Source organism: Dermacentor variabilis, chromosome 1 (genome assembly GCF_050947875.1).
Source record: "Dermacentor variabilis isolate Ectoservices chromosome 1, ASM5094787v1, whole genome shotgun sequence".
Lineage (NCBI taxonomy): Eukaryota > Metazoa > Arthropoda > Arachnida > Ixodida > Ixodidae > Dermacentor > Dermacentor variabilis.
In genome coordinates this window covers 285,962,478-285,989,184 of record NC_134568.1, presented here as the reverse complement: position 1 = coordinate 285,989,184, position 26,707 = coordinate 285,962,478, and the positions used below count along the sequence as shown (strand labels likewise).

The window sequence follows — 26,707 nt, the reverse complement described above, 5'->3', positions numbered from 1 at the left end:
GCACTCTCTATATGGTTCCTTCGCGCATTGTCGCGCGGAATTGAAAGCCGCGGCTATCACCCAACAGCTCGCTCGACCGACTAGCCTGCCGATGCTTTGCTTTTCACGCGTATTCCTCTCGCGACGTTTTTCTCCGATTCTCGTTTCTTTTTTTTTTTATTCACCGCAACTATTCGCGCTCTCAACTGCTCAGAAGCGCTGCGAATCGACCTGAGCTAACTTATTTGGATATATATATATATATATATATATATATATATATATATATATATATATATATATATATATATATATATATATATAGCAAAAGCAGGATTGATCCCCGAGACAAGCGATATTGAGAACGCCGCAGCTCCAAGCACCACTTACGTATAGCGCACGCGGTGTCAAAAAGTATAGAGTAGGAATTCGAAAGCCTCCCTGCAGCCAACAAACCGCTCGTTGGCGGGCTTTTCTTTATTTTCCTGGACGTGTGTGACAATATAACATTTTGGTTCCTGGAAATAATAATACAGCCGTGTCAGGCGTGAGGTTTCGTGAACATAGGTTGGCGGCGCACTTTGTTGGCCGCAGCCTTTGTGATGGCCTGTTGTGACGTCAATGCTTGTTTGTCCTTCTTTCAAAGCGTCCGAAAAGCATACATATTTCTCGATACAGCCGCAGATGGTAGGGAAGAGCGACGTTGAGAGGAACGTGGGTGGCGAGAAAAAAATAAATGGAGAGAAGAAAACATGCAAACGCGAATCGCTGGATGAGATCCTGCGCACACCGTGTAGCTCAGCCTGCCGAAGCGCTATAGCGGTTGCTTTCTCGCTTCCACCTCCACCGCTCGTCCGTCCATATTTCGTGTCAGTCAGCGCCGACGGTGGTGGCGATGGTATGTTGTTGACGAGGCGGATCTGGAGGCCTTTCTGAGGCTTGCGCGCGCTCGCTTCACCCTTCTGTCAGCATTCACTTTCAGACATGTAGAGCGAGAGAAATGCTGTTATTCTCGTAACATTCGAATCAGTCGCGTTTCTAAAGAACAAATAAATCCCACGCTATTGTAGCACTTGCTTTCGTTTCGACTATATTCCTTCGGCATTCTTTTTTTTTTTTTGTACGTACTTTACGTACTTTCTCATCGAACCAACACGTTTACACTTCGCGCTTGCTGGTAAGCGCCGTCGATGAGGGGAGGAACTGGGCGCGAGCGGTTTGTCAATCTCTTATACGAAAACTTGTGCGTCGCATACTTCTGCGGGCTTCTACACGCGCACATACACACGCGCTCGTGCGCACGTACGCACGCACACACGCATGGTCGCCTAACATAAACACATTCACCCATCTTTGCAGATTTCTGAACACTGGATAGCCAGCTATATGCAAAATGATTCGCATAACATCAATTGCAACACTCCGTGGGATCAGCGTAATTGTTATACTCCACTAAACGTCCGTTAGGAAGAAATTTGTGGGCATTTTCTAAGTGAACATTTTCTTTCATGGTTCGTATGTATACATACGCGACATTCTACCATTTGCTCACATCTGTACGCTCCATGCTTCAGTTGCACAGAGCTCTATTCTCTAGAATATCTACGCTGCAGCCTTCCAGTGTTGTCCAGTGCGTGCAAGTCAAATATTCGCTCATTGGAGAGCTTACAGGGCCAATTGTGCACGTGTTTAGGACTTCCTCGCTGTGTGTCAACAGCTGTAACAATCGTGCTCGCCGAAGATCATCCCATCCAAACATTCGTTGGTGTGGATTGTCTCAGGACGCATATCTGTCATCTTTCCCGCGTCCCCGATCATCACTTGGCGTTCTTACCATCGCAGGTACCTTGTGCAACGTTTTCTGAAGTTATAATCACCCATACAGATGGTCTTTCATTAGGATACATACCAGCAGCAAGGCTTTCATTCCCCTTGTGGTGTCTCCAACAGTCGCAGGGGCGCCTAAGTATCCCGGGTGTAAAGAAGAAGGCCAATCACCCAAATATAGCTCTGGAACAGATGACGCTGCTATTAATCAATAAGACTTACTGGGACCGAATACACATCTATACCGATGGTTCAGCCTCATCTACGAGCTCTTCAGGTGTCGTTTTAATTCCGGCTACGAAAACTACAATGAAATTAAACTGTCACACATGACAACATCAACGGTAGCAGAGCTTGCTGCCCAGCGTGCTGCCGTCAAATACCTCCTGCAAGAGACACCTAAGAAATGGGTCATCTTTTGCGACTCTAAGGCAACGCTTCAGAGTCTGCAGTTTGCCCTATATCACAGGACTCGTGAGCAGCTGACATATGAAATAAGAGAAAACCACAATCAAGCTATCGCTAAATGGCATGAAATTATCTTCCAATCGCTAGCTGGACATACCTGCATTGCTGGTAATGACCTCGCTGACGAAGCCGCCCTATCTGCCCATCTGGAAGCCCGACCAGTTCCAACCCCCTTATTCAGAACCGACGCTGCAAGAAAGCTTTATATTGGGGCTAAAGCTGACACACAAATAATAGTCTTCTCCCAACCTCCCGAAGTGTCATCTTCATAGACTTGATTCATCCTAATGCTACAAGAGCCACCAAAGTTTCCCGCTCTGAGGCGACAGTATTGTGCCGCCTCTGGCTCGGGGTGGCATTTACGAAGGCCTACTCGGTCCGCATCAGAATGGCGGATACTCCCATGTGCGGCTCTTGTGGAACCATAGAAACGATTGAACAAATCGTATGTCTCTGTCCCCAGTACGACGTCGAGCGTGAAGCTCTCCGGACAGCGTTGAACCGGCTGGACTCTAGACCATTTTCGGAAAGGAAGATTCTTGGACCATGGCCGTAAGCGTCGATGGCACAGAAAGCCACGAAAGCGTTGTTGCAGTACCTCAAGTATACAGGTCTTGGTGACCGTGTGTAGACTCGGTGGGAAACATCTAAACGTGCGCGAAACTGTGCTCTATCTCCTCTCTCTTTTCATCCCTATACCCCTTCCTTCGCGCACTCTGCTCCGTCGAGGCGCAGCTCGTGACGTAGCATCTCAGCCAATGGCAATGCGATTTTAAGTGCCGTTTCGCTGCTACAGACAACAGACGACAGCTTTTTCGCTCAGTAGGCTATTTCACGCTTTCGCATCAAAGAATGAAGCAACAGGTTTGCAGCCCTGTAATTGAACATCATCATCATCATCATCATCATCATCATCATCATCATCCTGGTTACGCCCACTGCAGGGCAAAGGCCTCTCCCATACTTCTCCAACTACCCCGGTCACGTACTAATTGTGGCCATGTTGTCCCTGCAAATGTCTTAATCTCATCCGCCCACCTAACTTTCTGCCGCCCCCTGCTACGCTTCCCTTCCCTTGGAATCCAGTCCGTAACCCTTAATGACCATCGGTTATCTTCCCTCCTCATTACATGTCCTGCCCATGCCCCATTTCTTTTCCTTGATTTCAACTAAGATGTCATTAACTCGCGTTTGTTCCCTCACCCAATCTGCTCTTTTCTTATCCCTTAATTAACGTTATACCCATCATTCTTCTTTCAATAGCTCGTTGCGTCTTCCTCAATTCTTATTGTAGAACCCTTTTAGTAAGCCTCCAGGTTTCTGCCCCGTATACGTGAGTACTGGTAAGACACAGCTGTTATACACTTTTCTCTTCAGGGATAATGGCAACCTGCTGTTCGTGATCTGAGAATGCCTGCCAAACGCACCCCAGCCCACTCTTATTCTTCTGATTATTTCAGTCTCATGATCCGGATCCGCGGTCACTACCTGCCCTAAGTAGATGTTTTTTCACCACTTCCAGTGCCTCGCTACCTATCGTAAATTGCTGTTCTCTTCCGAGACTGTTAAACATTACTTTAGTTTTCTGCAGATTAATTTGTAGACCCACCCTTCTGCTTTGCCTCTCCAGGTCAGTGAGCATGCATTGCAATTGGTCCCCTGAGTTACTAAGCAACTGTTGCTAAGTTACTAAGCGATTGAATATCACTATTCTCTAAATTGTGCCTCAGTATTGAGACATCCAAAGGGGCAAAATATGCGTACTCTATACACCGTTCTGAACTATACCACTACTTTGTGAGTGGTACTTTTGTAAAACCCTCCTAAACATTGTAATAATCTCATGTAAGCTGAAAATTTATATACCGCATTTGTCCACTTAACATGCTCTAGCAGATGCAGGTTAAGGAACTATACATTATCTATTCTTAGTGCAGAGTTGCAGATTTGTAAACATTGTGCGTCATATTTTTTTTGTACTTACTGATTTTCGGCCAATTTTGTAAGGACTATGACGCCATGAGTCAAGTTTCTTCTTGCTACAATCACTAGAATTCAGCTTTCTGAAGTGCAACCCAGTTTATTCGAATCGGCACGCTTATTGTCTAATGAGAGAAATTCTGAATATTACGTATATTCGAGCAGATAATTCAGAGTTGGTCCCGAGCTAAACCTCCCGCTTAAATAGTGGGCATGTGCTGCACTTGCAGTCCTCGCCCAGAAGAGAGAAGAAAGAGAATAATGTATGTATATATTAAGAAAGAAAGACGAATGCGGTGAATGTGCGCACGTGCGCTGCCAGCACCACGCAGTCAAAGGCGCCCGCACAAGTCAGTCCTCGCCCAAAGGTAGGTATGTTCCAAAAGCTGCAAAGTGCGTCTATGTGATGAGCGTCACTACTGTTTCGTCCTAGTTTTACTCTAGGACCATCTTCCCCTATTGTGCTGAAAATTTCTGAGTAGGTCAACCAAGAACAGAATAAAGTAAATAATAAAAGATCACCGTCCAAACGCTCCGTACAGATAGTTAACCAGCGAAGCTGAAACGTGCGCTCCTGATGTTTTTCTCTGGATTAATCCCGAAGATTTATTAAACGACGACTTGGTAGGCTGACGGAACCTATAGTTGGGTACAACTTTATAAAAGAGGGGAGGGCCCGCCCAGATGACCGAAGTGCGACAGCCGATTGCCTCCACGAATAAAATAGTCCCGCCCAACAAACCGTGCTTTTAAAACTCGTAATTCTTGGTATAAACAAAGACTTTTGTATTTTGATGACTGGTTTGGTAGAGCTCCCGTGATTGGAATTCTACAGCACACGGCGGATCGCGAAAGAAAAACAACCCTGTGCCTTCTACAACGCTGCGCGTCGTCTGCTTTTTAGCATCGTTGCAAGGAACAAAAGTAGAGAGAGCATCTCTGCATGGCTTTGGCCCTGGTTTACATGTACACGGCACATTTACTACTCGTTTTCCGAGCCTAAAATGAATGAGGTGCTACTTAACGAGCACTTAAAAAAAACAATGCATTTATCGAAACCATTACAAACCTGGGGCGAGAAGACAATCCAGGTAGGAAAGGCACGAAAATGCTTCATTCATCGTTTTAAATAAGTACTCTTGGTTTTAAATAGCATAAGATTAATATTTTTTTTTGTTTTGTGTTTTCACAAAATTATTTTCAAAAACGTGATAGGTTTTTCTTTTTCGTTCCTTTTCACGTGTGTGTGTGTGTGTGTGTGTGTGTTTTTTTTTGCAAGCCTGCAATCTCGCCAGTTCGCGAACGGCATTCCGTGTGAGTTTTCCGCCATTTTCCGAGCCCAGCCAGGTGACATCGGAACGCGATCCTTTGTTGCGAAACGAGCCTTGCGTTGCCTCGATGTCCACACCACCAAGGAGCCTCGGCAAGGAGAACAAGAGCAGCCGAATCCCGAACAGCGATTCACGCAATGTGATCTCCCACTGCTACACGTATTGGCGTAACAGGGAGCCTGAACGCAGCGTGGCGGACACGAGCAGGTTTGTCGCCAAGATGCTCGGTGTTCAGGGTGAGGAGGGTGGTTAGAGCTTCGCATTTTTCGGGCGGAAAACAGCCGACGCCTTCGCGAAAGCGCTCACAATATGCAGAGAAAAGAAGACGCAGCACGAAGTATGACAGCTTCATGTTGTGCACGCTGAGGGCACCGCAAAGAGATACCGAAGGTCGAGAAGATAACTAACTAGTCCTCGAAGCATATGGATCTCCTATCACTGAAGCGGTGTACTGTGCGTCGCCTGCTTGTCGAGGTCGGATTCAAGCACGAGAAGAGGAGCCTCAACTCGCTGCTTATCGACCGGGTTGACATCGCTGAATGGCGGAATCGCTACTTTCGTGACATGGAGCGCTACCGGGCGGAAGGCCGAAAGATCTTCCTCGAGGAGACATGGGTGACGGCGGGACACACTCGGTCGATCGTGTGGGCAGACACCGTGGTGCAGAAGCGCGGATGACTGTACGCTCGAGCAAATGGCCTGTCGACGGGCCTGAAACAACCTTCTTGGAAAGGCCAGCGCCTGATTGTGACGCACATCGGCAGCGCGGATGGCTTTGTCGACGGCTGCTTGGATGTATTCCAAGGCCAAAAAACAGGCGACTACCACGAAGAAATGGACGGCAATCGCTTCGAGGGATAGTTCAATGACATCCTGCTGAAGTTGCCACCTGGTAGCGTCATTGTTTGGGACAATGCACCTTACCATACCTGGCGAGAAGCGAAATTACGTACGACGGCCTGGAAGAAGGAAAAAATACAGGTGTGGCTCAAAAGCAAGAACGTCGCCTACATTGAAAGGATGGCGAAGAAGCAACTGCTTGAGTCGGTGGCATCTGTCAAGTCACGCTTTCTGAGCTACATCGTAGGCAATGCAGCTCAAAGGGCCGGTTGCATTGTACTCCGGCTCCCTCCGTACCACTGCGAATTTAATCCCATCGAGCTCGTGTGGGAAAACGTAAAAAATGGCATCGCTGCAGACAACAGAGACTTCAGACGTCTTGAGGGAAGAATATCAAGCACGTAACGGCGGAATATTGGAGGGAGCACATACCCTACGTAATGGACCTGGAGGCAAAGTTCAGACGTGACACGTCTGAGAGTGACCACATCTAAGTCATCGTCATCCAACTGGGTGAAAATGACACTGACGAAAGCGACTCTGATCCGAGCTGTCCGGCATTGAGCCACTCGACAAAGCATAACAGCGTCTTATTAATGAAAGAACAGCCCTTATTATGGCTACCAAAATTTGGCTGGTGGGTTCGCAGCATCCAACCATTCTCCCGTGAGCTCTCAAATAAATATGCAGTTCAACTGGTGGCATAATCCTTTTAATGGAAGCTAACTTCTGAAAAAGCAACGTCCTGCACAGATCTTGCTCAATTTAAGTACAGGCATGGAAACATGCTTAAATTCTGGCGAATCTGAATGCAAACATAATTATTAACCCTGAATAACTATGGGGGACCCAAAATGCTCATTCGGGCAGCCACTGTCCAGCTTTACAGGCTCTATGGTAAAAAAGCAGTAGCAACGCGAAATTGACACCCACTGTTAGCAGCTTCCATGCCAAAGCACATTCATGTGGTTGCGTTGTTTATTTTGGTTATCAGCCTCAGACAAGTTGTGCGAATAAGCGAACAATTATAAAGCATCATTATTTAGTGAGGCTCAGAATACTCATTCGGAAACTATTAATAGCAGCAGTCGAGGGCACGCTTGAAAGGCACCGTTAGCAGTCTGCACTTCAAAGCGCAGTCCAGTCGCAGCTATTTTTGGTGAAACAACAGTAGTCAAGGCGAAATTGACAGCCACTGTTAGCAGCTTGCATGCCGAAGCATATTCATGTGGTTGCATTGTTTATTTTGGTTGTCTGGCTCATGAAAAGAATGCAAATAAGAGAACAATTATAAAACATCATTAGCATAGTGAGGCTCAAAAAACTCATTTGGGCAGCCACCGTCGAACTTGAAGGGTCCCTTGGTGAAATATCAGTAGTCGGGGGCACGCCTGAAAGGCACCGTTAGCCGTCTGCATTTCAAAGCGCAGTCAATGTCGTAGCCATTGTTTAATTTGTTTATCTGACTGGGCAGTAACGCGGATGCAAGCACAATTATTAATCCTGAGTAACTCTGCTAGCATTTTTGTACCGAAAGCTAAGCACTTTGTTCAATGCACAAGGCGTACGCAACGCGACGGCCAGATTCAGGCAACAAAATTGGTGCAGTAATAAATGGTGAAAGTTGCAAAAGCTCCCAATGCACTGCTTTGCTGAGCTCTTCGGTGAAAAATGCCTTTGTAACGATGAAAGCGTCAGACAGAAAATGACACCGCACTGCACAATGTTTCGTGTTGAAAATTTGTAGCACCATATATGATTGACAGCGATACCTTCCGTTTACCAAGACTGGAATCCTGAAAAATGCAACAACAAAGCAGGGTGCCGTTTCAGAATATGGCACTTTCATGTGCACTTTTGACGAGCTTCCGCATGCACTGATGCATGAACATATGAAGAAGGATAAGGGGCGAAGTTACTGTGCAACCCAGGTGATGCTCTTAACAAAATGTATTGGTAAACTTTTCTGTTGTCATAGCTGATAGAACTTTCTTTTGTGAAAGTTGGTTAATCACGTTGCGGAAACACAAGAAGCAAGAGCAGAAAACACAGCCAGATGGCTGAGAAGACATGGTAGACGAAAGAGAAGAGGCCGGCCCTGCTGTTCACAGGACCTCGTGCTTTGAATGAAACGAGTTAATGAAAGTGTGAAAAGAAGTAGCTGAAACAAAACTTTCAACTACAAATGGTAATATAAAATAAAAGGTCATAAATAAGGACAAACACAAACATGCACCGAAGCATGCACATATTCGCACACGAACGCGAGCGTGAAAACTAAAATCTCAAATAAAAAGAAATGGGGGGAAACAGAAAAATATATACACAAACGCAAGAAAACACACACACATTTACAAACAGACACGGGTAGAGGTATTAGGAGTCGGTTCACAAGCTTTTCTGCCTACCTTGTCGTGTGTTTCTTATTTCTTTTTTTTTTTTGCACCATTGCCTTAACACTGTCATGGGAATTTTTAGTAGGAACATATCATGAAAACTGAAAAGCAGCGCAGAGCTGTGTTGTGGGAAAGCACATCGAGCGCTGGCAGCACAGCTAATACGTGATTGTGTCACAGCAGGCATTCCACAGCTGGCGCGTGCGTTGAGCAAAGAGTACTAAGCCGCACAGCGACTCGATTTTATGCCAAGTTCCCTTGCAAAGGCACCAGTTTAACGGTCATAATTTTATATGACTTTGTACTGGGGCTGACATTAAGGAAACAGACACTGCGACCAAACATCTGACCTTTACTACTGCACTGACATTCGCTCGAGCAGCGCGTGTCACTGATTGTTAGCATGGTGGGCAGCAATCAATCGACGGTGCTACAAAACGCTCTTAACGACGCCGCTAAACGCTCGGCTACTTTATAACACTGCTGACAATGATCGTTCGCGCTGAGCTGGCAGCAACGAATATTTGCGCTGGTGGTTGCTTTCGCAAATCCTCTCTTTTGAGACAGTCGTAGGATTGTCTCATCCGCGTACGCTTTTCTCATCTCTCCTGATAATGGTTTTGCTCCATCACTTCACCCCGTCCGACGAAAAACAGAGGAACACAGTACACGAACACACCCGCCGCTAACATTAGGCACCAGGCTTTGGCAAATTTTTCTCGTCGTAAGTTCACTTTGGAGGAAAACAAAACACCATGGAACAAACACGCAGGATATTTATTTGTAGCGCTGTGTCGCCGCGGGAGCCTGTGTTCAGACGAAGCGTCAGCGATGCTCGCTGCAATATTTCGTCGCCGGATCACGGCTCAGAATAAACGCACACGGCACAAGTGGTGTATCGTAAGCTCGCAGTAATTTTTCCGGCGTGATAGACCATCACAAGCAATGGAAGCGAAATGCGAAAACACCCGTGTACTTATATTTAGGTGCACGTTAAAGAAACCCAGGTGGTCGAAATTTCCGGAGTCCTCCGCTATACGGCGTGCCTCATAATCAGAAAGTGGTTTTGGCACGTAAGGCCCCCAAACCAGCGCAACCACCGCGCATCCAGTGCACGGGCGCTTTTGCATTTCGCCCACATCGAAACGCGGCCGGCGCAGCCGGGATTCGATCCCGCGACCTCGTACTTAGCAGCTCAACGCTATAACCACTGCGTCACCACGGTGGGCGCCTGCCAGTTCTTAAAATTATCGCTCGAGTAGACCTCGTTCCGGGGCCTCGAGCTCGGCAGCGCAGGGCCATAGCCACTCCATGGGCTACCGCGGCAAGTACGCCGCAGGTGCGCGGAGAGCATGCAATTATGACATGCAGGCGAAGTACGAAGGTATGGGTAGACTGTGAGACAAGCAATTGTCAAAAAACCCCACTAGGTGTAACTGACATCTTACGGGGGCGCTGGCAAATGTTGCTGCAAGAGAGCTAAATTTCGTATCGGAATAAAACTCTGAAGGAATATATGGCGTGGATAACCTTCGAGACACCTTTGGAGAAGTTCCAAAGGTCTGGAACGATAGGGTGAGTCACAAGAAATATTCAGTAAAGGGGAAAATGAGACAACCACTCAATCGTAGCAGTTGCTACAAAAGAAACCCATACGGGTTCCTCGAAAGAAAAAGCCTCGCATTTGAAGAAAAACTCGTCCTGGCCCGGGACTTCAACTGCGAGGCTTTTCTTTCGAGGATTCTGTAAGGGTTTCCCTTGTATCAATTGCTGTGATTGGGTGGATGTCTCATTTTTCCTTCTATTAATTACTTCTCTCCACTTTGCCAGTTTCAGCAGAACTATTACGTCGATAAGTAAACAATGTCACGCTAATTCGCTGCGCCGCACGCAATGACCACTAAGACAGGAGCCGTATTGTTAAAGTTAGCATAGTCGAATCAAAATGGAACTATCCAAGTGTCTGCGGGGCCCACAAAGACATCTTACGAAAGTGTGAAATTAATTAAAGATAATAAAAATAATTTAATATGAATTTCGAGTGACAAATCTGAATGGGCATAGTTGAATCCGAATGTACGAGCCGACGTGGTCACTTAAAGTTGCTTAGCAAAGCTGGAAATATTTGATTAAGCGCGTTAATCAGAGCGCGGTGCCACTCTGCGGTGGCAACGGATGAGGCATCAATTAAGTGGGGCTCCGTCACTGGAACTAAATAGTGTCCAGAGTGTGTGGTGTGTCAGACTGGCATGATCGTCTTTCATGGGAAAGTGTGACAACTTCGCTTGTCTTTGATCAGTTGGTCTGCAAAGTCGCACAGGTGTGGTGGGAGTTTTTTTTTTTCGCTTATTTTAGGCTCTATAGACGGACGTGAGCGCTCGAACGTCGTAAAACATCATTCGGAACCATTAGACACGTCACTGTCTTTTAGAAGCTAATAATTCATGTTTTAATTAAACCTATTTTAGTAAAGCCTTGGTAATCCGATCCAGGACCGCAGAAACACTGTGGATGCGTTGTATCGGAAGTGACTCAGTTTCATGTCTAAAAGTCCAAGTATTTTAGCAAAGGCATGTATAGTCATTGCTCGGTCACAACGATTTATCCGCGCGGACTCTTACCGAATAAACACTGCACGGTGTAGGACATCTGTCGCGACGACAGTGAGTGACACAAAGTACTGGCATTGTTTCTAAAGCGCGCCGGTGATAAAGACGATAAGCATTTATTCATATGAGCAAACGGAAAAAAAAAAGAACTAGTCTGTAGAAATAGGCTTAATGAATCCATGCCATAATGCGCCGCTTGATATGCGCAGCTGCGACTTGAAAATCACAGTGCGCATTAGTATACGTCCAACGCTTACAAGTATCCAGCTGCGTCCATAAGAACACCCTGCATTGCAGCACTCGCTGTCTCCTCTTTTTCTCGAATTATCACACCTTGCAGAGCGGCCATTCCCATAGCCTCATCTGCTACAATAAAATGTATGCGCCGAGACGGCCGAAATAAAGCGGAGGAGGGAGGGCGCGTTCAGCGCTAAAAGTGCTCGCCCGATAGAAGAGACGGCGACAATAAAGGAAGGCGTATCGTCGCTTGACGTCGTTCGAGACCAGCCGTGCCATGCGCGAAAGAAAATGGTCTTTTGTTATGGAGCTGCCCAATAAAATGCAAATCATTCGCCTTGCACACCATCCGGCGGCGCCGTTTCGGAAAACAGCTGGGCGCGGGCCACAGTTGGGTGCCAGAAGAGAACTGCGCTGTCCCTATTCTCTGCGGTTTCTGGCTCTTTCTTCCCAACTTTTCTTTCCATTGTCAGCCCGCATGGGGAATATAGACGGCTGTTTGCCTCTGGAACGCGAAGGCGACCCTGGCTGACTCGCTCGCGCCGCGGTAGACGATGCTGCATGACTTGACTGCGACGTCGACGCAACTGTTCGGATCGTTTGCAATGAACGCAAATACGCAAAAAAAAATGGCTGCAGGCACTGTTCGAAAATGAGATTTGCTCGCAATAGCGAAAGAACCGCGGAAGTTTCGCTGTGTTCCTGAAGAATAAAACATCCGGCTTGACATCCTCACAAAGCCTGTCTGTGAGTTGACCCTTTTGTTTGCATGGAGAGTAGTTTCTGCATTTTTGTTTTTTGTTTTTTTGTTTAGAAGAGCAGAAAGGACGACGGCGCATGGATGTCCTAAATTTTTTCAAGGTCCGGAATAGCGCATGAGTGGCGAGAAATATATAGGGCACCGGGATGACTAGGCAAAATACTGCAGGGGTTATTCCGGTCATCGGTGGTAGCATTTCGCCGTCAGAGACGGTGTGGAGAATTTCGTTCACTGAGTAATAAATCCCACTGCGAGTTGCTTAACCTTATCAAAAGCGGTATTAATTATTCGGAGACTTTCACAAAAGTGTCTGTCATGGCGCAGGGTGTTGCTGTCAAGGGAATGTGAAAGCTCATTTATAATATAACGTAGTCGAGTGAACACTAACTTCTAAAGCAGAAAATGATCGTCCGGCACAATTATAGACGCGACAATTACTTTGCGACAGAAGAATATTTCGCGCCCAGGTGTCACGGTACACTACCGGCAACCGAACCGGCGACAACATGCTCAGGAGCAGAACGTCATGGCCGCCCAGCCACTTTAGAAAGTCACGGTTGATGCAAATGCTGTTAACGTGAAGTAGAAATGCCAACGCGTTGCTCACCACACAAGCGGCCGGGGTCTGCGACAAGACAAAGTTGAAGGGAATCGTCACAAAACTGTAGTTCCGTGTTTCTACCTTTCACAAATGGCCGTGCATGTCGACCGAAATAACTGGCGCCAAATTATCCGTCCAATTTACCTGATTACGTAAGCGTCACCGCGACACGCAGCTCTCTGTGCAATTCCTGTGTGACGTAATAGCGTGGCGTAATATGAAATGGCCGTCGCACTTCCCTCTTAAGATCCACGATCTTATTCCGAACGGCGCTGTGCTCGACTCCCGATTGGGTGCATAGTCACTTCAGCAGTGGAGGCGAGGCAGACCGTTTTATCGCGCCGCACAATTTACGCCGCCCTATTACGTCAACGGGAGATGGGGGGGGCTGCCCTGCGAGCCACGCTTCGCGATGCTGCGTGCGTGATAAGGTAACTTGAAAGAGCTGCTTTGATGCTAGTTGCATCGGTCTACGTGGGTGCTTTGAAATGTGGATACACGGAACTACACTTTTATGGCGATTCCCTTCAACTTTTCAATACAAACATGTGCCGTAAAGTTGGTAACTAGGAACTTAATTAACGTAGCGAGTTTTTAATTGCATAATGAATTCCTTTGTTGTTGTTTTCTTGCTAATAGTGTCCGTCTGTAGTGCAATGTGTAGTGAAGTGATTTGAGTGACGTTTATGGGATCTTCTTTTAGTTTTTTCAAAGTTTAAAAAACGCGCTGTACGTATAGTATGCTCTCAAAAGGCCGCTCCGGCAAGCTTTTATTTGTCGGTGTTGTATGCGTAGATGGTTCTTTTCGTCTATAGTCTTCCCTTCGTACTATGCTAAACTCAGAGTGCCATGGAGTGGCCGGCGCAGCTTCACGAGGCTGTGCGCAACGCCTGAATGTACTTGGTGAATAGGTTGCGGCATTCATTGGCTTTTCAAAGGCAGACGTTATGCTTTGATGTCGATTAAGTTAAGTTAAGAGCTCATCTTTATTTGCGGCCGCTTGTTCTTGGCCGTTACATAGACAGTCTTGTTCATCGGCTCTGTTTGGGAGTGGCATATACAGGCAGCGTCTTCTATAGCATGTACGCGGCGAGTTTGCCTTGTATGTGAGTGCGGTCATACATCGGAGAATTGGGGAGCACGCTTCCCTGAGATGCACATGAGTCGCAAGGAAATGTTGAATCAACAGCGATGTATCGTCGGCACTATAGCTTGATGAGTGGACCGCTCTTCTATCTAAAATTTGCTTGGAACGTGGCATAAGACAGGGTCATAACGATCCCTGTAGGGTGTTCTTAACTGCTATCGATATTGTGTCTAAATATTAGCATAGTGAATTTCTACAACTTATTTTTTTTTTCCCTGTTGCATAACTAACGTTGCAATCGAGCTTGTCGCGGTATTGTACGTATAGCTATAGCTAATTAATATTATATTTTTGTACTAGTTGAACTGTTAGTAATCTATATCTTTAAATAAACAGATGCATAATATCTTTAGTTTTCGTGAAATGAAGGTTTCTATCCTTCTGTTTCATTTAAAATGCCATTTATTTTTGTGTTCGTCTTCCCATTATGCTCGCCTTTTTTATGTTCTAGTGCAGAACATTTGTGAAACTGGCTATTTATTTCTGTTTTTTTTTTACTATGCTAAGTGAATAGATCTGAACCCGTCTACCTCTGTGACATCGCGTCGCGTTGACGTTACGCCCGAACACATACTACGTTCGCTGTAGGCGAATGACAGCATATGAGAAGATGGAACTTTCACGAGAGGAACGACAGGATCTATTAATAGCGACTAACCGGGCAGGTGACGCTGTCTAATTACGTTTTAAACTGGTTTATAATAACGGTGCATTATCCAAAGAGCTCACGACAAGCGCATAGGGCGGCATGGGCACGGGGGCGGAGGTGGCAGTGCTAGGCAACGCCGCCTGAAGAGGCGGCGTGACGCGCATTCAGGGCGGCGTGAAGTAGAGGCCAGGTGCGAGGGAGGTCAGTAATAAGTGGGTGGACTTGTCGTGTACGTAAATATTTAAAAAAAAAGGGCATCCAGCAGTGTGCACACAGTACGCCTCCGTCCGAGCCGAAGTCTCCGAATGAGAAGCCGGGTCCCGTCACATCGCTTGGCAAAGGAACACGCGGCAGAAGCTTGTCGAGCGAGCGCATCCAAGCGTGCGCTCATGCATATCAGCTGCGTCAAAGACACGCCGGTATCGTCGCACAGGATTGAAGCGGAACGGTGCAGCCACGCGCAATCGTGTTCAGGTCGTGTCGCTGCTTAGCGCATTCACTGACTCGGGGAGGCCCCGACTCCCTTCCTTGTTGGCTGCGAAATATGGAAAATTTGGCCACAGAAAGGGCCGGCTATCCCAAAACCTTGGCTAAGAAAAAAACAGAAGGAAAAAGGTTATGAAGTTATAGAACGCTGTCAAAGCAAGTCTATAACGAAATAACAAAACGCTAATGAAGCAAGTCCGGGGAAAAGAAAAAAAAAACAAGAACGACCCAAACGGCAACAGGTCAGGAGAACAGAGAGAAATTTAAAAACGCGTATCATATGTAACTCACAGAGAATTTATCGTCACTGTCCACGACTTCTCTCTCTTTCTGTATTTATACTATAAAGATTACGCTGCGTGTGCTAACTGATTCATTCCCTACGCTGGGTTCATCTTATCTCACGTCATCCCACTAATTCAACGATTTATCTTGGTGGAGAAACAGACGTACTGGAGGGGGGGGGCAAGATTTTCTGCGTTAATTATAGTGTAAATCAGCCACTTTATGTCAAGGGTCGCAAGCAGTTGGCTCACGATAGATAAACGTTGAGGCGAGCAATAAATTTCAGCGTAGAATTTCTGAAATTTTTTTAAAGCTTTGATAAAACAGGGCCCGTCCCGTCCTTTTTAGTTTCCGTCCGTGTTTTCTTGCGCTGTGCATAAGATGACAAAACTTTATTTTCGCTACGTTAGCATTTTACAGCCTTAAACTGAAATTTATGCTCTGTCTGTGCATTTTTGTCAGTAGTGAATCAATTCTGAGACGCTACCACTCTGAGATTAGTACCGCAGCTATATTTACAAAACGCCTCATTGACTTAATTCTCGCATCAGCAACAGTGGCACTTAGCTGTGTCAGCAATTTCAATCAGGAACGAGTGGCTCCTTTGTAGTAATAATTCCCAACCACAAGCCGCTTGGAGATGACATCTTGTAGGAGTGGTGCGGTGGCAGCTTTATACCAAATGTTTATAGGGTACGTGAACCAAAATTGGAGATTCTGTGAGAATTCCAGTGGGCTCGTATATCGGGGTGCGTGCAAGCAAAGCTATATTCATAGTGAAGAAACCATTGAGCATCTGCAATGTGCTTCTCCTCGCTACTCTCGCAGCGTCAAAGGTCGTCGCTAATGCCGGATCCGTTGTTAGACCGCTTGTCAAGATCAACGTGGCCTTACAGGCCTCAGTGTATACCTCTGATTGTCCTCGTTAACCTTCCGTTTCCTCTTTCTTCTCCGAGTGTATTCCTGACTGACGTGCTCGTCTGCATCAATCACACTGCGTCTAGTCATCCTACACTTGCCTGCGGTGGAATTACTGGCATTGCTTGCGGCGACAACTATTAACAAACTGCTGCCGTTCGACGAGTTCGCGGGCATTATGCGCGCTGCCATTTCGCTCAGGACTGCAACCAAAGATTGATTGATTCACGGGGTCTAACGTCCCAGGACAAACATTCAAATTTACGGCAACCGACGGTGACTCGAGAAGCGTGTATGCGCACCGCTTGCAGCGCGCAGACAAAATTTGCGCCGCTATATCTGGTCTCAGGAACAAGCAACATCAATATTGAGGCTGGCTTCAATGCTCTTAATGCGCACTGACAGATATGCGCGGGTTCGCTATGCACTGGTCATAACCAAGTGCGTTTATTATTTTTTTTTTCCTCGAGCGATGATATCGACATCATGCTGAAGAGTTGCGTTCGGCTCATGCTCGAATACCATATTCCCCAGAACACTCGCCGTGTGCCCTAACGACGCGAAGCCGCGGTGTCTTCGCCAACAGGAACGTCTGGCGTCCGTTAGGCGGGCACCTGGATGCACGTTCTTCTGTAATAGCCGCTGCGAGGCAGAAACGGGGCACAAATAAGCTCGAGCCACCCTTAAGAGGGCTTCTGCGTTTGATCGTCTCCTTCCGCAGCCAGCCGCGAGTCTGCAGCGAGCCAGCCGACGTCTTCGCCATCCGTCACTACACGGCCGCGTATACTGGCGACCGCGTTCGCAGCCTTGGCGGACGCGACAAAGAAAAAAAGCTCCCGAATCTTCAGCGAGCACAGCGTACATATATAGTACAGCGTGCACATTTCAGGTTATCGCTTTATCGGCCGTAACCGATTAGGTTTACTCACCTTCTATATCACACGCAGAATGGCAGCAGCGCCGAAAATACGCTCCCTCGTCGCCATTTCCCTCAAGAGCATCATTACCTTTTGCTTTCCTTCCAGCGTGCTTCGCGCGACATTTTTATCTTCCTTTTCGAACGCTTTCTTTGAGGTAGCGGGCAGAAATGTGCCCAGAAACTCGTCTTCCCTGCGTCGTCATCAGCAACACCTGTTCCTGCGGGCGAGCACCGAAATGCAGCCTGCGAGTTCACGACTGACCGCGCGGCACGCGTCTGGCTGCCCGCGAGCGCGGGGCGCCATAAGCGAAAGGGGCCGCCTGGGAAACACGCCCGCGGCCCGAAGCATCGGCGGGCCTGACGCGCCAGACGCTGCCTCCCATATTTCTGCGCACGCCGTGCGCCGTCTCTGCGGGCCGCTGTATCAAGCAAGCGCAAGTTTCCTCCTTGAGAGCGCCCGCCTGTCTTGGCCGCGAAGAGCGCGTATTATAATGTTCTCGCCCCTCTTATTACACTTACGTTCTTGGAAGTGTGAGGTTGAAAAAAACTCAACCACAAGCCTGCATGCAGCCGTCTGCAACGGTGACTGTGTGCAGCAGATTTTTATGATTTCAATTGTACTCGCTTTACTAGGGTTACGTCGCGATAGCCCAGTGGCATATGGTGTAGCGCCAAAATGCAAAAGAAAGAGAGAAAAGGAAAAGAAAAAAAATGCTCGTGTGCTTTTTTTATTTATTTATTTATTTATTTATTTGGTCATACTGTTAACCCTCCAGTGAGGGTCGTTACAGGGAGGGAAGAAGAACATATACATTTCATAAACACTTCAATGAGCAATCATGAATCAGAATTCAAAATTTGTACACCATTTTTCAAAAACATATCGACACCCAGCTCAAATTGCTGCACGTTCACACTCTCCACAACGTCACTTGGCAGTTTATTCCATAGTTCAATTATATCAGGAAAAAAGGAATACCGATATACATCCGTACGTGTGTTAATAGGTTGTAATACCCTGCTGTGGTTTTTTCGTGAACCATGTTTTAGAGGCGCTTTCACATAATGTTCCTTATTTATTTTTAATGCCCCTTGCATTATCTGAAAAAAAAGTTTGCTTACATTCAAGTGCACTGTTCGAGAACCCCAGGTGGTCAGAATTAATCCGGAGTACCATTATCAGATAAGGGTTCTGGCACGTAAAAGCGCAGAATTTATGTTAATATTACTCAAGTTAGAATGAACAGGCCACTTTGAATGATGCGTATGCCAATTGCATGAGTATACAGTTGATGCTTTGTTGTTGTCGCAGCTTATGCTCGCTCGCCTGTGCGCGTGCGTGCGTGCGAGGCAAAGACTGCGCCCGCATTTGATGAGGTTTGTTACATTTAGAAAAAAAAAAGGTTAAAATCTAGCGACTGTCTTCTTTTTTATTAAGGCCACCGACTTTGTTATAAAAGTTGCTGACAAGTGTAAAAGTTAGAAAACAAAACTATTAAGTTTACAACACTAACTTAACCATGAAACAATGATATAAAAATTCTAGAAACGACATTATTATAATATATCTAAAACGGACAAAACTGACATATTATACACCGCTCTGAAGTGTGCCACTAATATATGAGTATGACTTTTGCAAAACCTTTGTAAACATGGTGAGAAATTCACGTAAACTGTAAGTTCATATATTAGATTTGTGCGCTTTAGGCACTAACGAATGCAGTTTACAGAAGCGTGATATCCGTTCTTTGGTGCAGAGTTACGAATTTATAAACTATGTGCTTCTATTCTTTTTTTTTTTTAACTTACCTATATTGGCCGAATTTCCGTAGAAAGCATCAAGCCCCAAAAAATTCAGTTTGTTACAATCACGGCAATTTAACTTTTTGTCTCTCAACTGCAACTACTTTGATTCAAATAGGTCAAAGGATTATGTCAGAATAGCATTCCTGCGTTTTACATGTATTTGAATAGGAAGCAGCGGAGTTGGCCCCGAGCTAAAACTTCCGTTTCAGAAAGTCACGGCAACTATCTATCAATTCATACCTCAGGACCTTAACAGTGAAAAGAAATACCTTGGGAAACAAAACAAGAAGTTGCCTTAGCCGTTCATGGTATGCGCGAACGCACAAAGTTCCCCGTTCATTCTTTTGTGCCGCCTTACGTCACGACTGAAAAGTGGTCACAGCCAACTTTCAGAAGCGATGCCACTGGCAATGCGAAAGCTCGCTTCTTTTTCACTTGATGGGCAGTGTCTGTGACAGTTTGAGCGCTTGCTACTTTGTGTTCCCTCCGCTCGGAGTAGCTGAAGCCGCATTCAAAACGCTTTCTCTTTATTTTTCAGTTCCGCGCGCGGTGTAACTCAATTGAGTGGCCCGTGCAGGCAGATGCACTTTTAGAGTGCGCTTCCCAGTAACTTCGCCGGCTGCTGTTCTTCGTCCAGCTGTCCGTCCTCCAAGCCTTCCCGTGGTTTCGAGTCGTGTTCGAAGTCCCTTGACAAGCAAATCGGCTTGGCGCGTTGTTGTTGGCGCAACCGTCGCGTCGGCTTTGTGCAAGGCGTCCAGACGTGTCCAGGTTATCCAAGGTCTCCTCCCTTTATCTAGTTTCATTTTTCTCGCTTTCTTTTTCCCGCCTGCGGCGCGTAGCGCCGTGTCCGACGAGTGGACCACCGAGTCGAGGACGGGGCCACTCGAGGCGCGCGCGGGACCGCTGGAATCGAATCCCCTCAAAGGATGCAATCGGAGGAGGAGCCTCCACCCCGAAGATTAAGGATGCCCCCAGGAGGAGGAACTGTTTTCCCAGAGCCCGGCAAACGAAGTCATCTAAGCCAAGCCCCCCATCCACCTTCATTAAACGCCTCCAGCATCCGTGACACGCGGCTGCGCATCGCCGTTTTTCTTCCCGTGCTGCGCGCCGCCTTTTATTCTGCCGTTGTTTTTTCTTCGTCCGCTTTCCCGGCGGCCGTGATCTTCTCGCCCCATCTCTGGCCCGGGGAGAAAGCACCCAAAGCGGCGGCGGCAGCGGCGCGAAGTTTGGCTGTCTAATTTGCATGCTGCAATTAGTCTCTTTGCGCACGAAAACACTTAATCTCCGCAAGCGCTGTGCCCGGGGGCCTGTTGACTCACAGGGACCTGTGGACCTGGGGGGCCTCCCACCGCGTGTCTGCTCATGTGCGCGCGCAGTAATTGGCGCGCATGGTAATCTCCACCTTGATTGCGATGATCTGATCTTGGCGCGCGTCGGGACCCTGCCTCGGCCGTTCCCTAAAAATGAGGGCGAAGTGAAAGAAGAAAAGCGGGGTCTCATCGTATCCAGTGGAGCCATGTCCTTCCACTGATAACTGGCCGCAACCCGCTCCTTTCTTGGCGTTTTCACTACGTCGCGCGTGGCGAAACCACCAGTGGCGCAAGCACGCGTGTTCGATCGGAACGGAGCCCCGGTCAAGTGCTCAGGCTGGCAATGTACGCGCATAAGCATATCTTAAACGCGTCTATGCATTAATTCGGGATCTTAAATGCGGGGACATAACTATAATTCGCAGCGCGACACGCAGAACGAAGGCAGAGCATATGACGCTTATTTCTATCGAGTCTTCTTTTGCATGTGGTGTGCCTTGGCACTGCCACACACTGAATTCGCACTGACTCGCCGATATATATCAACAATATTCTTCTCAAATGCGTGCTGGTTTTAGAAACGCTGGAATTTAATTGAACTGAATTGATTTTTTTTCGCAGCAGCCGTGTAAGTTATAACGCGCAAGACGCATGTTTGCTGAAGCAAATTAAATATAGTAGAATAAGATTGGCGTATATGACCGAGTAAGGGTATAAAAGCAAGTGAACTACAGTTGCTGTAGGATATGAATGGCCTTTAATTATGTGGAAATATTTTCATGTGGGACAACAGGCTAGTCGCCCAATAAAGGCACGGGATAAAAAGGAAGGAATTCTGTGTTTGTAAGGAACCTTAAAATGTGTTTCTCCATTATTCTAACCCCGGACACGCTCATAAAATGTGAGTATACAGAAGAAAAATCACAGTGCTGACATAGTGGCTGCGGTTTAAAAACGCCGGAACCCGCCGTGGTTGCTTAGTGGCTATCCCGGTCACGGCGGCCGTATTTCGATGGGGACGAAATGCGAAAACACCCGTGTACTTAGATATAGGTGCATGTTATAGAACGCCAGGTGGTCAAAATTATTTCGGAGTCCCCCACTACGGCGCGCCTCCTAATCAGATCGTGGTTCTGGCGCATAAAACCCAATAATTTCAATTTTTAAAGAAACGCCGGAACAACAGCCCCAGTAGAGGCGAAAAAGAATCTCCCTTCAGCGCAGCTTGTGAGCCGCACTGTGTATACAAGTGGTAATATAAGCGCAGTTATGAAAGCTGTTGTACCCATTTCTCTGAATATTGCTCCTATTGCGTCATGTTGCTCTAAATAATGCTATGGGGCAGTAGCAGGCGACAGGCGAACGAAATCTGTAGATCTTAGGCGGCCGGGGCGTTTATCACTGGAGTAAGAAACAGGTAGATTTAGGCGAAGGGTACCAGCCGAGCAGTCGATGAGCACAGAGTGGGAGGAAAGAAAATTGAGGCAGAGTGTCAAGTCATGTGGGCAGTGGGAAAGGATGGCGAAAAGGACTGCAGTGGGGGAGATAGATAGATAGATAGATAGATAGATAGATAGATAGATAGATAGATAGATAGATAGATAGATAGATAGATAGATAGATAGATAGATAGATAGATAGATAGATAGATAGATAGATAGATAGATAGATAGATAGATAGATAGATAGATAGATAGATAGATAGATAGATAGATAGATAGATAGGAAAAGGTAAGGAGGTCAACCAGACGAGCGTCCGGTTTGCTGCCCTACACTGGGGGTGAGGGAAAGGGAGAATAGAAAGAAGAAAAGATGAAGGAAGTGATGACTGGGTGCAGTGAAGCACCGCAACACCATAGTGGAGTTCCATAGCTGGCAGTCTGCGTTGATCACATCTGGGACGACCAAAGGGCCAGTGGTCGTTGCTCGAATAGGAGTCTGCGGGTGAGCTATGGGGCTTACTCGAGAGTTGCAAGCACTGGATTAAGAGTATCGAGTACTTGCACTGCACTTCACGCTGACGGAGTATGCAACTTGTTAAAGAGCACACGAAGAGCAGTACTACAGTGGGACGACCAGCGATACTGACGCGGGCAGTGCACATGCCAACCACTTTGGCCTCCCCACCATAGGCGGCGCTAATAGGTCGGAGAGGGAGAGGGGCGGGGCGGCGGAGGGCGAGATGGACGACGTCGCTGAGGCGATGGGGAGCGGGCGGGGCGAGGAGCGTCTGGCACGCGATGGTCCAAGTGCGTCGAGTAAGACCGAGAAGCACGTGGCCGTGCGGGACTGTCCATGCGAGAGTAGTACGCAAAAGAAGCTTTTCCTTGAGGCGAACTCCAACTGCTGCGACAGTGGCGAGCAGCGTGACCAGTCCGGCTGCAGCAGAAACATATGGTCATTCGTCGGCAGTTGTCCAAGCAGACTTCCGAAATCCTGGTGCACCACATGGGTGACGACGTGAACGGAGCGTGGAACCTGGTTTATCGACGGCAGTATTCAGAGAGAAAGCAGGTTGAATGCAAACTCTTGCCTGACGACGGCCTGGATCAATAAAATTGCTGGCGCAGATTTTTTCGGTAGACTTCAGAGGAAAGTTGCGTCGGTGAAGACAGTGAAGGATATACGGCCTCCAGCTGACGACGAACAATGCGTAGAAAGTTGTCGTAGGCTTGCGGTCGCGTCGGAAGTGCGGAATACGTCGGAAAAACCACGTTGCGGCGGTAAGCCGGGCAAACTGACGCGTGATTCGATGACTCTTGGCTTGTTCAAACCGGCGACATTTCTTGATTACGGCTTCAATGGTGGACACATTGCCGTAGGCGAGCACGTTAAACGTGTCATCAGCGATATGCCCTTCGGCACATGGGCCACTTTGTGGGACGCGGGTTGCAAGGTCCTTTTCCGCGATGTGCTGACGACCAATGCGGTTGCCGAAGAGGTCGTGGAGCTTTTCTCTGAAGGTACACCAGGCGTGGACTGGTCTTTACCGTGACTTTTAAGGTTTTCACGACGAAGAAATTACCTAGGTCATTCTGCTTCCGCAGTGGCCAACACACATTTACAACTGCATAGTTGAAAAGTGACTTATAAGTCACAGAAATGTACCTGTGGCGAGGAATACTGTGGCGAGGAAAGCATATGTCGCCTTGAAGAAGACAAGTCCACTTGTCGAAACGTTGGCTCCTGCATTCACCTTGTTCACGTTTTGCTCATCGTCTTGAATTGCCATCTCCCGCATTCCCCGTCTTTTCTCCAGAAATGTACCTCGTATTTTGGGCATGTGCTAAAGGTCGTATACTTTGGCTAGCTAAATTCAATGCAAGCTTTGCTAACCTTCTTGTTTTTTTTTTTTTTCAGTAGCACCAAGCGCCTTATACTCCCCTTTACGAACACTGCCGCTACTCGCCTTTCTAACACACTGTATGCTGAGTGACTGCATGTTGGCTTAAGTGGTCCGCCTGGTTGGATTACTCGTGCACTAATGTCGCGTTCTGGACACGATTTCCAGAGCCTTCGCTTCTACGGTGTAAATGTGGATATGTCACCCGCCCAATTATTTTCGGCCATATAGAGGAAGAACTTGCTCGACCCCTGATTCCGCCCGGCTTCCCCGGTCAGCTTATTTATTTTAGACGTTCGTCGCACCGGGAGAGGGCTGATGGTAATCGCAGCTGCAGTGACGGATGAAGCAGTAACAAACGACGGTTGGAATTCTCTGCAGTCTTCTAAAGCAAGCGTGATGTCGGGAGCAATTGGACGAAGTTCCTTAGTGGCGTTTTTTCTTGATATTGGAATGAGCAACCATGCACTGTGAATTATCATGGGCGAATCTGGCAGCTCCGTCAGCGAGATGGTTGCGGAAAAGGCTCCTAGAAAAGGCCACTAGAATATACTATCATGTTGGCTACCCCGTGCAGGGTAGCCAACCGGACGTCCGTCTCTCTATCTAGACATTTGATCAGCCATCATATTGAATGATGTGTAGAAACGCGTCGTGTTTCCTTGTGTTCGTTTGGTTCGCTATTCTGAAACCGTCGCTCTGCAAAAAGCGTCGAGGAATTGCCTGAAGTCACATATGTTTATTCGGAGCTCAAGCGTTGTGTCGAGTCAGCGGAACGTTTACGTATAGTCGAGCTCGCTCTTTGTAATCTATAAATTGGCAAGTTTTCACGCTGTAGGCGCCCAGCGTTGTGAAGCTGGGGCCGAATTCACAAAACTTTTTGTTCATAAGAGCTGCTTGCCATTGGCCGGTCGCCTCCGCTAATAATATCTCCAACATCACATCTGACTGGCAAGTGCGGTTACGAAAAATTTTAGCGCAAGAGTATTTTTGTGAATACAGGGCCTGAACTGTAGTTGTACATGTTTCGATTACGAATTCTAGATAAAATTTCATGTGTCCCTTTTTCTTCTTTTCTTCCATTCTGTAGAAATAAGCTAACGCGACTTCAATCATTTCCATTTGTGCTCCTCGATAGTCGATGACTGGTTATGATTTGACTTCATATGTTTACATTATTATTATTATTATTATTATTATTATTATTATTATTATTATTATTATTATTATTATTATTATTATTATTATTATTATTATTATTATTATTATTATTATTATTATTGATCAGGATTACATGACGGCGCTCGTCGGAGACGCCGGCTGCCTTATATATGCACAGACGTGTGAAAATACTAACACGAGGATTTAAGTTAGAGCGGCACTCCTAAAACAGATCACGAGGTGACAGTTCTTAAGTCTTCACAAACAGCAAGTGTTATGCGGGACTTATTAAATGCACGCTGCTGAAATTAAGGCATGCAGACAAGGACACAAGACGGAACGAAACAGACAACACGAACACCGTCCTTGTGTTGTATTTTGCCTTCCGTCTTGTGTCCGCGTGTGCGCGCCTGCCTTTCAGTAATATCGACACCTACTAACTTGCTCGATCTACATCTAGTCGCTATAAACTCATTAAATGGCATCTCTTGTTACTCACCAGCGCAACGCTACCAACGGTGTCGTCAACCAGTTCGTTAAATTTGTTGAAAACGGCTTATACACTGTACATATGCGACACACATACTATATGTCTGCGTTGAACTTGGTCGCGCATCGCTGCGTCATGGCAGTACCCCCTGTATTAACGCGCCGCGAGAGCGCACTGCATACGCTACCTGGAATGTGAAGCAAAGCAAATCGGTTTCCGGAAAAATTAGCAAGTCAGGGTTTAGGTTGACTTAACACTGGCGCTCGCGGAACAAATAATTTCGGGTCACAGTTTTTGCCGACGAGATTTTCTTTTCGCGGGCGACTCGGCGCGTGCAGCACCAGCTGCAACGGTGGCTCCGTGGCAATGTATACCGAGGCGAGACGCCGAGCAGCGGGCGGAGCCCTTTTCCAGTCCCTCTGTAGACGGCGGCAGAAAACAGGCGCTCGTTCGGCAAAGAGCGCCCAAGTTGTCTCGTCACACGATTTGGGGGGGGGGGGGGCTGAATTTCCGACGGAGCCACTGGCCTAGCCGCGTGGCGAAATCGAAAGGGCGAGCTACATCAGTGACCGGAACTTGGTTGATAGCCCTCGCTCGGCCGGCCTCGTGTATGCTATGTGCATGAGGGGCTTAGAGCAGCCTCGTATATATGAGGCCAGCAGTGCTGCTCACTTGTGCCGTTTCTGCCATAGCGCTTGGGGACACAATGCATAGAATGCCCATTTCGCTTGCCACTGATGTGGGAGGGGAAAAGAAAGGAGTTCTCTAATTCGGGCGCGCTCCTCTCCTGTCTGAGCTATAGCTGGCGCCTGAATTCGCTTAGCGAGCTTTGTGGCAACCGCTTGGACTCCGTCGGTTCCCTCTGCGTCTCCTTTTTCTTCATCGGCCTTGGGACATCGGCGCATGTGCCTCTCTTGCATGCCTGGGTGCCGCTTCGGTTTCTTATGGCGCGGCTCGGACTTCCCGTTCTCCGGAATTGTGTGGTCTCCTACGGCAGAGTTTGCCCTCGCCGCACTTTGTGATTCTGTAGCGAGGCAGTAGTGCACAATTAGAGAGAACAAGAAAGCATTGCGGGAGTAACCAGACAGTGTGGCAGTGACCTTTCGAAGTTGGGTGCATTGTTCTTTGCAAGGGTACAGCTATAGGACAAAGGCAAATCAAT

The 26,707-nt window shown here is 47.3% G+C and overlaps 1 protein-coding gene across 6 annotated transcripts in view; it reads left to right on the top strand.

Annotated features, from left to right (window-relative positions):
• Pde1c (Phosphodiesterase 1c) overlaps window positions 1-26,707 on the top strand; it is a 658,667-nt gene that overhangs the window by 556,225 nt on the left and 75,735 nt on the right. The window lies entirely within an intron of this gene.